The sequence below is a fragment of the Pipistrellus kuhlii genome, unplaced genomic scaffold (assembly GCF_014108245.1).
Source record: "Pipistrellus kuhlii isolate mPipKuh1 unplaced genomic scaffold, mPipKuh1.p scaffold_m20_p_3, whole genome shotgun sequence".
Taxonomy (NCBI): Eukaryota; Metazoa; Chordata; class Mammalia; order Chiroptera; family Vespertilionidae; genus Pipistrellus; species Pipistrellus kuhlii.
Window position 1 is genome coordinate 175,456,895 of NW_023425529.1, and position 13,245 is coordinate 175,470,139.

A 13,245-nucleotide genomic window follows, 5' to 3' on the forward strand; every position below is an offset into this window, starting at 1 on the left:
AGTACGTGGCTCTCCCAGCTTATCAACATGATAAGAACGATTCCCAGGTAGATGGGTGCATAAAAGCTCAGAGGCTATCATGTCCCACTCAGTAGCCTGAGATTCAAAACTGAGTGACCATCATTAGCTAAGGATCTCTCTGAGCAAAGGTCGAGTAAGGATGCTGATTTCAAACATGCACATCACTCTAAAGCATGATGCTTTGCTCACAAGAGACAGTTTAAACATAGTGTTGCTACTTACTCATATAATAAAGTCAAATAAAAATACCATTTATGCTTATTTTTCAAATGAGTATTTTCTACACTTGAAGATAAGTATTCGCTGTTTAAGGAAAGATTTGCTTTTCAATGGCACTCAAATAGTTGGTCCCTACGCTAGACTTTCACACTTGGTTCCAAGGAACCTTTGTTTTTTTTCTGGAAGCTTTCACATATTTTTTATATTTTTTTGGTGAGGAAAACGCATTCTGTTAGGTGCTCTTATAAGCATTTCTTAATCTAGCTTATTGTGAAGATGTTACCTTTGAATCATACACTTTTGCTTCCTTGAATTCTCAGATTCTCTCCTTCCATGTTCTATTCTCATCCCTACCTCAGCTGCATTTGGACCAGAATATAGGCTGAAATTAGGCATACATCCACTTGATGTTTATCCTTACCTTTAAATGGGTATTTAATTATATTTTAGCTTGACCTATGTAAAAAAACCACACTGAAATTAGGGAAATATTATTTATTATTTGTAGCCTTCATTCAAAATCTTACTTAGCTAAGCTTTGGTTAATTCTATTACTAATTTAAAAACTTTTAATGATATATTTATACAAGAGATATATTATATAAATTTATATGTGTAGTATATATATATATATATATATATATATATATATATACACATGAGTATATTTATGTGACTACATATATAAATTTGACTTTAATATCTATATAATTTACATTTCTATTTTTTAAAGTAAATATCCTATGACTTTTATGGCATTTGAAAACTTCTCTGTCATAATGGGCATTCTTTTATACCATCGGCGTGAGTATAATTCATGTTGAGCCATGTGGCTATGTAAGATGTACATATCTTAGACTATGAAATTCTGCCATAGAGAAATTGCTACACATATGTACATGGAGGTTTAGACAATAGTATTCCTAACAGCAAGTGCGTGTGGTAATAAGACATAATTGGAAACATTCTAAATGCCTCTCAATGGGAGAATGAGTAATAAATTGTGGCATATTTATATAACTGCCGTAAGAAAGAATGATCTTTCTGTTTCAACATGAATAAATCTCAAAAATATAATTTTGAGCAAGTGAGTTGTAGAAGGATATCTTGCAGTTATGGTACTACTTAAAGCTTTTCAATGTGCAAAAACAGTAATTAATATTGGTTTAGCTTACTTAAATATGTAATATGAGTACAAAATTGGGCACGGCTAAGCACTAAGTTCTGGACTGAAGAATTCCACGGGAGTTGGGGAAGAGGAGGGGGGAGGGAATATGATCCAGTAGGGGCATACTGTAATTTAAAATTGTAAAAACAGTAATTTTAACGCTTTATTACTTAAATGAGCGGTTGACACATGGGTTTCTTATATGCCTAAAATATTAATAAAGATAACATTGCTATTCATCAATTGACCATCTAAAGATATTTTTGGAGAAAAAGACTTTTAGAAAGCAAAAACACCAATTTTAAACGCTATCTGAACTGTGTCGAGTCAAAACCCATGAGTATGTTATGAAAACATCCACTTAAGCCCCACGAGACACCAGGATCAAATGTCCCAGGGTCCAACTGCATGGCCCATTAGCTAGAGCAACATCACCTTCATTCTACAAAAGCAATTAGTCCACGCTTCAGCCTTCAAAGCGAGCAAGGATTACCTCCTCTTAAAAAGTTATTAAAAGCACTTGGCTTTTGACCCTTTACAACTCAATTGGTAGGTGGTATGGGGTCAGCCTTTTTTCTGTCTTAATAAAAAAATGTCAAATGTCATTTTCCTGGAGTGCATTTAGCCATGGAGATGTTCTCTAAGTTACTGTGATTCCAAACCATGTGCTTTTGTGTGAGGACAAGGGGAGAACCCCAGGAATGGTGTTTTGCAAATCAGTTAAAATGCTTGAGGTCCAATAAGGGAGGACAATGTGGAGCCAAGAAAAGAAAGCACGCACACACAGGACACACGATGCACCGTGAGCGTCTTCAGGCCAGCCTCTCACTGTCAGCACAGAATAGGTAGAGGAAAAGAGCAGTCACAACAGCAGTGGGGCCTGTGTGGGTTGGCGGTGGGGATTAATGGGGATGAAAGGCCAGGAGGGTTCACTCAGGGAACACTCTCTGCAGCGAAGTGGGAGTGATGCTCAGGGTCACAGGAATAAAAACATTTTCTGCAAAGCGGCCTCGGAAGAATGGGAGCTTGAAATGCGTGTGGCGCGGCCGGGAAGGTGGGTGCACGGGTCGGACGCCCTGTCCTTCTTCCCCAAGGGGCCACACCAGCAGGCATGCTTTCCCCTCCGCCCCTGTGAATGCCCTTGCTTTTTAAAAAGAGAGTTAAATGTTTATTTATTTTTTTCTTTCCCCAGCCTATTTACACTTGGCTCTGCTGTACCGGCTAATCCTTGGGGTATGCGCAGAGTGGCGGGTCACACGCTGTTATTGTTGTCTTAAATGGTGCAAAGTGCGTCGAGAACAGATTTTCGGGCCCTGCTTGGGAATACTTTTTTCTAGAGTTTACCCTCTCTGTTTATCTTCAGTTGTGCAATGACTGCGCTGTGCCAAAGAGCTTTGGCTGGATACACAATCTTGGGTTCCAAATCACCGATTTATATCTTTCTCTTCCCTTTTACCCTTTTAGCAAAAGAAACACTTTAAAAAAAGAGAGAGAGAGGCACACAAGTTCAGTTTTATGTATAAGTTGTTATACATGAACTGGAATTAGGTACTGAATGTACATTTCGTAAATGTACAAAATTAAAGTCTAAACTTTGCAGTGTGACTCTCACCGTACTGCTGTATGTGCCATGTGCCATCTGCATACAAAGGGCAAGAGTGAGGCCCACACTTGGGGCTGTCTTATTATCCCTCTCCTTTCTCGCAACCGGAGCTCCAGGCCGGGGGCATGTGTGGTCGATGTCTGATTGAATGTGGTCTATATCCTGGCATAAAGGAAAGGGTCTCAGTTTCTCCTTGTGACTCAGTGGCACAATACTCTATTAGGTTGTTGGGTTGTGGTTCTTAAATAAGAGCTCTCGGTAGAGTTCTCATGTGATTAATAATTCTTAGAATATGAAAAGCCACCTGTGAGAAATAAAACTCGAGGTGGCTTTGGGTGTGTCCCATGTCCTCCCTCCCCCCAGCCCCACCCCATTGGATTGTCATCTCATTTGTCTATCCAGAAGCTACACACATGAGTTAGCATGCATAGGCTAATTTCATTTGGCTGGGATTCACTAAATGAATTTCTAGCTTTCTGTAGTAGCACTAAAGAAAGACGTTTCTATGAAGCCTGAAATCACATGTTCAAACTCGTTTATATCAGTGAAAAATCATAGTCCAAAGGCTGTCTTATCAGAGTTGAAAAACAATACATTTGGTGGCATCCTTTCAACTCGAGAAGACTTCATTTAAAAAGTTTTATTTAATCCTAGCCAGTTTGGCTCAGTGGAGAGAGTGTCAGCCTATAGTCTAAAGGGTCCTGGGTTTGATGCTAGCCAAGGGCACATGCCCAGGTTGCAACCTCCATCCCTCCCAGTAAGGGGCCAGCAGGAGGCAGCCAATCAATGATTCGCTCTCATCATTGATGTTTCTATCTTTCTATCTCTCTTCCTTCCTCTCTGAAATCAATAAAAACGTATATATTTTTAGAAGTTCTATTTTAAATGTAGCATATTATACAGGTAGATTAGGAATGTTCTTACTCATCTAATTTAGTTCCTTTCCCCCACCAGATGTTTATGTTGGTGAAAAACCAATAACACTGTCTAGACCTCTAGGATATAGTAATCAAGCATGAATGGAAAACATTCAGAGGTCACACTTCAATCTGGACCCACAACATCCTGCTATTCAAAACCATACTGGAGATGATGGATCATGATAAACTGAACCACAAGGAATAGCTGAGTCAGGATTTGAGAGTTGTCTGTAAAAGCTAAATGTGTCACACAAAAACCCTACAAGATGAAACCAAGTCTAGACATCATTAGATGTGTTGTATCCCCGCCTCCACCCCACGTTGTCCACAACCAGAGGCTACTTTGTGACATTTATGTCAACATCCTATAAATTAGGAATCCTCAATCTTTTATGAAGAGAGGGTCCTTGAAGCCATGGCATCCTGATGGGAGTGTGTGTGTGTGTGTGTGTGTGTGTGTGTGTGTGTATTTAATTGATAGATGTGCTCCTGCTAATGATAAATCCCCCAAGAGACTGAGAAAGTGATATATGGGTCAGGATGTTCAGAGACCACCACGCAATAACATGCATGTTTTTTACTATGTCTTGGTGATTTCCACTGTCTAGAAGTCATTTATTTATTTATTTATTTATTTATTTATTTTTAATTTTTTTTATTGAGTGTTTCAGTTCTTGAATTAAAAAAATGACTGATTGGAGAATATTGCTATTGAGGATGAAAACTGACAACCCTCATATGCAACTGAGTTCAACATTAAGGTATTTTTATTGTCAAATAATGAGTTTGGGCCTGGCTGGCATGACTCAGTGGTTGAGCGTTGACCTATGAACCAGGAGGTCATGGTTTGATTCCTGGTAAGGGCAAATGCCAAGGTTGCCGGCTTGATCCACAGTAGGGGTGTGATATTTCTCTCTCTCTCTCTCTCTCCCTCTGCCTTCCTCTCTGAAATCAATGAAAACATATTTAAAAAAATGAGTTCGGGTAAGTATCTTGGCAAATCATAAAATGAACTTTCTTCTTACTCAGCACTTCCTGGCTGCCACTCTCATGCTCTATGGAACTTTCTATCTGGAATACATTTGCGTTACACTGAATACAAGGTGTGGGTCAATGACTGTCTCAAAAAATGCAAACCTTACTACTTCCCTGGGCATACGGAAGTAAAATCACAGTGGGGTACTGCATGTTTTTATTTCTATTCAGCAGAAGCAGCAACCAGGTAAGTTAGTCCAGTTACTAGTGTGAGAATTTTCTCAAATTGAGGAATGTCCAATAACTTACCTGGCTGAACATACCAATGATACTGTGGATAAAAGTTCAACCAAAATACCTATATTTACTTACATATACACCCCACTACTGTCATATTCTCAGAGGGGCAAAGAAGCTCTTTACCACGACTCAAATGTTTTTATTTCCATGATCAGTAGTGGAAAATGGACACCTACTGCTAGGTGTCAGATTTAGTTCATATTACAAAAAATGTGTTTAGTTTACATTACACACCTAGTCTTTGGCTGTGGCTGAGAAGTGCAACAGTAGCACTACAGTCATGCATTTGATCAGTAAGGAGTAGATAACTTTGCTTTTTGGGTAACTGGTTAAGTCTTTAATGATCATTCTAAACAAATGCATCAAAAATAGCAGTGTTTGTTCACAAGCAATGGGGAAGAGCATAGAAGGATCGGTACAAGCTCATCATCATCATCATCATCATCATCATCATCACACAAATAATGCCAGCACATGGCACATCCTCCTTCTTCAAGAATCACAGGTTATACAAGACATACAGATGGCCAACATGCACATGAAAAGATATTCAACATAACTAATTATCAGGGCAATGCAAATCAAAAACCATAATGAGATATCACGTTAGAGTGACTATTATAAAAAAGACAAGCAATAACAAGAGTTGGCAAGGATGTGGAGAAAAGGGAAACGTGTGCCCTTTGGTAGGAATGTACATTGGTGCAGCCACTGTGGAAAACAGTGGGAGTTCCTCAAAAAATTAAAACTAGAACTACCAGATGGTCCAGCAATTCCACTTCTGGGTATTTATCCAAAGAAAACAAAACCACGAATTCAAAAGATATATGTACCCCCATGCTCACTGCAGCATGATTTACAATAGCCAAGATATGAAAAAAACTAAATGTCCATGGACAGATGAATAGATAGAGAAAATGTGGTACATAGAATACAATGAAATATTATTCAGCTATAAATTAAGAGTGAAATATTTCCATTTGTGACATTATGGATGGACCTTGAGGGCATTATGCTAATAAATGAAATAAATCAGAGAGAGAAAGACAAATACCATATGATCACCCTTATATGTAGAATTCTAAAAAACAAAACAAAACAAGCCAGACTTGGGAGTGAGGTGGGCCAAATAGGTGAAGGGAGCTACAACTTCTGTTATAAATTAAAAATTCATGGGTTATAAAGTACAGCATGATGAATCTATATATATAAAAGCCTAAGCTGATAGCTATGATGCTCAATGACCACTAGGGGCAGACACTCAACACAGGAGCTATGAGCAGCAACTTTGCAGAGTGACCTCTTACAATCCGGGACCACTGATGTTGGACTGTTTTCGGCCTGATCCCCACAGGCCAGGCCAAGGGACCCCACCTGCAAAAGGACCCTCTTCACTCTGCAGACACCATTTGAGCCCTAGCACTGCTCCAGGTGCAGCCGAGTGGGAAGAAACTACAGGAGGTTGGCTCCAGGATGTGTCTCACCCAATTTGCCCAGTCCTGTCCCACTGGCCACCTTCTAATTAATTTACTTTCAATGTGCATGAATCCGTGCACCAGGCCTCTACCATGGTTAATATTGTATTTCCTATTGGAAAGTTGTTAAGAGAGTAAATCTTAAAAGTCCTCATCACACACACACACAAAAAAGAAAAGAATTTTGTAACTGTGTATGGTAATGGATGTTAACTACACTTATTGTGGGGAACATTTTGCAGCACATACAAATATTGAATCATTATGTTCTCTACTTTAAACTAATATAACGTTGTATGTCAATTACACCTCAATTAAAAAAAGAACGGCACTTTGGGACAGCCTGGATGGACCTGGAAAATATTATGCTAAGTGAAATAAGCCAATCTGAGAAAGACAAGTATCACATGATCTCAATTAGTTGTAGAATCTAATGAGCAACATGACTTGACCAACAAAATAAGGCCCTACGCATAGAGGCATGGAACAGAGTTGATGTGGGGTTGGGGGACAAGAAGAGATAAGAACTTATATACTTAGAGGATAGCCAAAGGACAAGGGGAATTGGGTAGTGAAGACCTGGTTGGGGGAAGGGTAGGAGCTGGGAGGAGGAGGATTAAGGGATGAGGAGAAATGGGAGATATCTGTAATACTATCAACAATAAAAAATATTTAAAAATAGAAATAAAAAAAGAATGACAAGTTATTACTAAAAGTGACTAGAATTAGAAATTGGAAAACACAATGACAAGTTTAACTTCAACCGAGGCCCTCGTAATTCCTCTGGAATAGAGAACTTCCAGGAATGCTCTTTTAAATCCGCTTTTGGCTTCATACTACAGCTTCAGATCCTCAGCAGACCTGTGACTAATTCACATGCCCCTCCTACCACGCCTTTGACTGTGGACACACCTCATTACTTGTGTATAATAACCTTTGGCAAAAATATGCAGACTGCTCACACTTTACTATTTGAACTAAAATTTATAGAGGCCTTGCTCCCCAAAGGGTGCCGCGCAAAATATCCCTCTCCCGAGGCAGCCTTGGCATTTCGCACACCTTTTCCCATACCAGCGCGGGGCCACGTGCTTGAAGCCTCTGCGTTCTGGAGCCGCTGCTCTTTCCCATGTTTGGCTGCATCTATACAGCAATCTTCAGAGCAGGTTCCAACTCGCTGGGGATGGCTTTCAGATATGGTAGATCTAGCCTGACAAACTCACATGCAAGACTGACTCCTTCATTAAATGTGCAAGAACAGTTATCCTCAAGTCATTTCATTTTGGAGTTCAAGGTCTGCATGCAAATAAATAAATAAATAAATAAATAAATAATAAAATAAAATAAAATAAATAAAAAATCACCTCCATTAGAATCTTCTTTGTTTTTCTCCAAAGGTACAGAAATAATGCCCATTCACCATGAACATTTTAACCTCTTCTTTTCTATTTCTTTTTGGACTGGTTGAACTAGTTTTGCCCAGGAGGCTTAGGAAAATGACAGCAATGTCATGCGAACAGGGAGAACTCCCAGGGAAGGAGGGTAAAAGGGAAAGGGAAGGAGGATTACAAAATCCAAACGCATGGAATGCTTACTATGTGTCAGTGACTCCCCTAAGCACTCTGCCTAGTTGCTCACTTAATTCTCAAAACAATGTTATGGTATAGCACTATTATTAACCTCTTTATATTGGAGAGACATAAACGGACTTGCCCGAAGTTACCCAGTGCAAGAGCCAGGTCCATACCCAGGCAGTCTGATGTCCCAGCCAGCTCTCTTAGCCACTGTTTTCTCTCATCAAAGTTGGCCTCCACACCAACATGCTCTTCTTTTTATTGGAAATAGTGGTCCCTAATTGAATAAATACACGCTCACATCTGCCCTCCAGAAATGTGACACATGAAGCATCATTAGCGGTTGTCTCTCAGACCCTGTAAAACGTTATACAGCGTTGCGTATGTCTAGGGAAGCCTTTGTTTACGGGAGCAGCCTGCATATTTCGGGGCATGCATCACTCCTGATGAAAAGGCGTTACATATGCCCTTACTTGCTTTGCACTGTGATCCAATGAACAGAAAACAGTTCACAAAGTCAGTGTCTGTGGTTGCCTGCCGTGGGACCGGGGCCAGGATTTTTGATGCCCCGTGGAATTGAAAGCCAGTGTATCACTCGGCACGTCGAGCATTCTTTTTGCTGGTGAATCAGAGACCTGGTCAGCTGAAAGGCAACCATTTATTTCACAAACGATGGAAGATGCTGAGCAAAACATCCCAGGGGATCCAACCTGATGCAGATACTTGGAGAATTTATTTTATGTCTATTGAATCTCATCTGGGTTGAGACTTGTCTACATTTTTTTTTTTTTTGCCTTTTTTACAGACAATTCGGTTTTTCTTCCTCTTTTGAATGTTTAGCTCTAGAAGCAGTGTCACATGTCTCATAGCAGGTTGAGGCATTCATATTTTTTTCCTTCTAGGTCATATTTCCCAAATAGTAAGAATTGATTTAATATATTTATAGATCAGTGTATTTTACACTATATAAGTTGTCCTTACCTTACTAGATGTTAAAGAAAGACCAATGCTTATTTTCTTTTGTAGTTTATTTGTTCATTCCACCTTCCCAGTTGATGACAGCTACTGTGCGTGTATAATCTGGGCTTTGCCTTGTCTTCAGTCTCTCTGTCTCTTTCTCGTCTGAATTTTAGTTCCTTTCACTTTTCCTCAGAGACAGTCTTTCTGGTGTATCAGTTCATTCGTTGGTGGAGCTTTGTCAAATATACATCAAGGAACTCCAGCCATCTCATGTACAATGGCCCAGCATCGCAGACTCTGATAATTATTGATGAGTGGTATTTGGAAGTGTCAGGTATTAGTCAGGGATTTTTAATCTCAATAGAATTCAGGGTGTCCATGAACTTGGATGAGAAAAAATATTCATTTCTAGTTTTACTAAATTCTAACGGAAACTTCACATTTCTTCTAATGGTAAGGGTTGACAAGCTGCACCTCCACACCCTCCCCCCTCCCAACACACACACCATGGCATTAGCTGTCCCTGTGACTGTCCCCACACAGACTTTTCCATGCATTTGCCGTTGTTGCAGAAATCCCAAACTGTCACTTACGCTCATCCCTGCTATACAGGTATGGGAGTCATCAAAGCTGCCCCTGACCACACGTGAGGGCAGTTTTTCTGTCCACAGGCGGTCATGTGACATTGCTGGCCCCATTCAACTACCAAACAGGGAAGCTGAAGGTTTGCACATGGGTGACCTGGGAATGGATGTTGCTCTCCCATATTCCCCCATATTCCCCATATTCATGATGATTGGTGACAAGGAGACAAATCCGAGGCTACTGTACAGTTGATTGTTCTTGCTCTAGATAAGCAATTATAATCTGCACACTGGGATCTTTAAAAAATACCTAATTTAAATTTACTTCCTTATGTTTGAAACACGATAGTGTGTTATATAATTCACTCATGTTCATGACTGTATCAGAACTTTGTGCTATGAATATTAAATACCTCGACACCTACATTTCATTATTATTGGCTCCCCTTAGAATTTTATGTCTTTTACTTGTTTTAAAAGAATTATCCTGAGAAGCAACCCACAGGCCTCACCAGAATGCTAGAGATCCGTTAGCACAAAAAAGGTTAAGAAAGCCTACACGACCCTCTACACAAGGGTTAAAGGGCAAGAGGTTTGTTTTCAGGAATGAATGCACCCTGATGGCAAGATGCCCTTGGGCTCAAGGGGAGGTAGGTTGGAAGCAGAGGAGCGGTGAGGACTCAGAGGAAGTGTAAGACAGGAGGGCTGTGGACCCCATCTGTCACCCAAAGTTCCAATTCCCTCAAAACTCCGTGCCATCCTCTGCGCTTGGGAAAGAAGACAGTGTACCTGTGGGCCTGGGAATAATGGTTGTAGAGAGAAGAGGACTAAGAGAAACCCCTGTGGGTTGTGTGGTTGGGCAGAGAAAGGCAATATAAAACGTAATATGCTAATTAGACCGGACGTCCTTCCAGGCAAAGCTCGGACTGTGAGGGAAGGAAGCCCAGGTCTTGGGTGCCAGAGGGAGGCCGGTGCTGGCAGCCAGGGGAAGGAAGGCCTACTTTTGCATGAATTTCGTGCATCGGGCCTCTAGTTACATGTAAAGGAGTATGTAATAAAAGTCTGTTCTGTCACTCTTCGCATCCTAGAAGCCTTTTCTAGCAGCAATTCTGTACGTTGTTTTTATTTATTTTATTTTATTTTTTATGTTTTTTTTAAATTAAATTATTATGTACGTTGTTTTTATAAGACTGTGAATATTTAAACACCACAGATGAAATTCCTATTTTTGACATAAGGGAGTTTAAGGTCACGAGAGGTATATGATGGTTTTTGTTCATGGCATCATTTGGGGCAGAACTAGGAACTCTTAAGTTATCAAGTGTGCGTGTGTGTGTGTGTGTATGAAAGAGAGAGAGAGAGAGAAAATATCTAACAAGGCAAGTTAAAATTTTGTCTCTATGGAAGAAACTGAAATCTCAGATTAGTTTTTGAGAAAGGAGATGAAATGATCATCCCAGAAACAATGTTTGTGGTACTACTTACCGAAGTATTTCCTGTGGGGCTTCAAAACACTTCTCCTCGGTCACCTGATTCATTTCACAACATCAAGTGAAGCGGGAGGTTTGGACTTCCTGCTGCCCTCCATTCGGGCCAAGGGGCAGGACATATGGAGTGGACCGATGCTTGGAGAAGTGACTTTTTTTTGTAGATAATTAACCACTGAAGTCTTTGGTGAGTGGGAGGGTGGGGTCCAGGTGAGAAGTTTGAGGCAAAGGATAGACATAGTGCTCTTGAGGTTTGGATGGGGACCAAATTGATCTCCATTGGCAAACACTGACTGAACTCTGAACCATGTACCAAGAACTGGGGAGGACACAGAAAGGGTCCGAGTCCCCAGCAATCGGTCCATTGCAGCAGCCAGAGCCCTCTCCCTCCTTCCAGTACAGAACCTGGATACTCCGCCGTGTGAGGTGCCTACGAGGTCAGACTCATCTTAGAATAACTGGGCAATACAGAGAATTTCTTCCTTCAGGGGACCTGTTTAATGCTTCATCACACATAAAAAATAACTATTTTTCTCTAAGTATTTTTCACTTGATGCTCTATTTTTGACTCCAGAGAGACCATTAATATTTCACAGATAAGTCCGGACGGTGTGGCTATGTAGTTGAGCATCGGTTACAGGCTTGATCCCCAGTGGGGGTGTGTGCAGGAGGCAGCTGATCAATGATGCGCTCTTATCACTGATGTTTCTATCTCTCCCTCTCCCTTCCTCTCTGAGATCAATAAAAACATACTTAATATATTTAATAGACAAATGACAAAACAGAGACAGCATTTTCCAGGGATCATATCCTTATTCTCAGAAGTCAACATCTGTCAAAAGCTTGAGACGCTGGAATGTTTGAATTAGTCTTCCTCTCAAATTGAAACACCCAACCACAGTAAGATATTTTTGTGCCACCTTTACAAGACACTATTTGAGGAATCTTTCCATGTGTGACAATGAACTTGCCAAACAAGACAACAATAAAGCAATCACCTTATTTTTTAAGGTTCAAACAATTATAGTTGTGAATTCCATATTCCCATATCTTATTTCTTAAACTCCCTCTAGCCAAATACAATTTTTTATCACTACACCAAACACCTTAAAGAAGTTGGATTTTTTTAAGGTATCACATTTTACTATAAAGCCACACTAAAATGGTTAAATTTAAAATATTTTGCTCTTGCTCCCCTATCTATGCTTATTCTCTCTGTCCTGGGCAATATTGTTTAGTTTAACCAAAAGATGTTTGTGAGCATTTAGGAAAAAATTTCCAGCTGACCATGATTAGGTCATGAGTATGTTATCTCCATCATCTGCTTCATCACAATCACAAACCTTACATTTCCCCTTTTCAAGTCACATTGGGACAGTTGTGCAAAAGGAAAAAACACACACAAAACACCTTTTCTTGTGAACACAAGGCACAGAGGTCTGGAATTGACACTTGTAATATTTTTAACAACGCAGAGCTTCCCTCGGCATATGAGCAACAACTGGATTCGCCAAAAAGGGCAAAGAAAACATAATCTTTGACCCAGCTGTGCAGATGACATGACATCAGTACACAGACTTAGAAAGCAAACCAGAAGGAGCCATTCAACACCACTGGGGGACCTTTGGGGGTGGGGGTAGGGGTGGGGGTGGGGGTGGGGGGAAGGTAGAGGGACTTAGGAGTTTTCCTGCCTGCTGCTTGTTGGAGATGCTGCTATTGGGGATCCATTTCGGAATAGTCTTAATACCCCAAGGAGGCAGAAGTTCCCGGCTCCTGGGCGCGCGCCTGCACACGCAGCCTGCCTGCCCTCTGGCCGCTGTCACATGAGCCCGAGGACGCCTGAATCGCGCCACTGTGGTTCTGCTTTATTCTATCTCACATACCTGACACACACACTCTTGGAACTCGGCACGGCCCCAGCTGCCAGAGGAAATACCAGCAGCTCCGGCTGGGCAGCGGGAT

At 40.7% G+C, this 13,245-nt stretch overlaps 1 protein-coding gene across 8 annotated transcripts in view; it reads right to left on the bottom strand.

Annotated features, from left to right (window-relative positions):
- The window catches only part of DLC1 (DLC1 Rho GTPase activating protein), a 360,572-nt gene that overhangs the window by 158,566 nt on the left and 188,761 nt on the right, over positions 1-13,245 (bottom strand). The gene's annotated exons all lie outside the window — the stretch shown is intronic.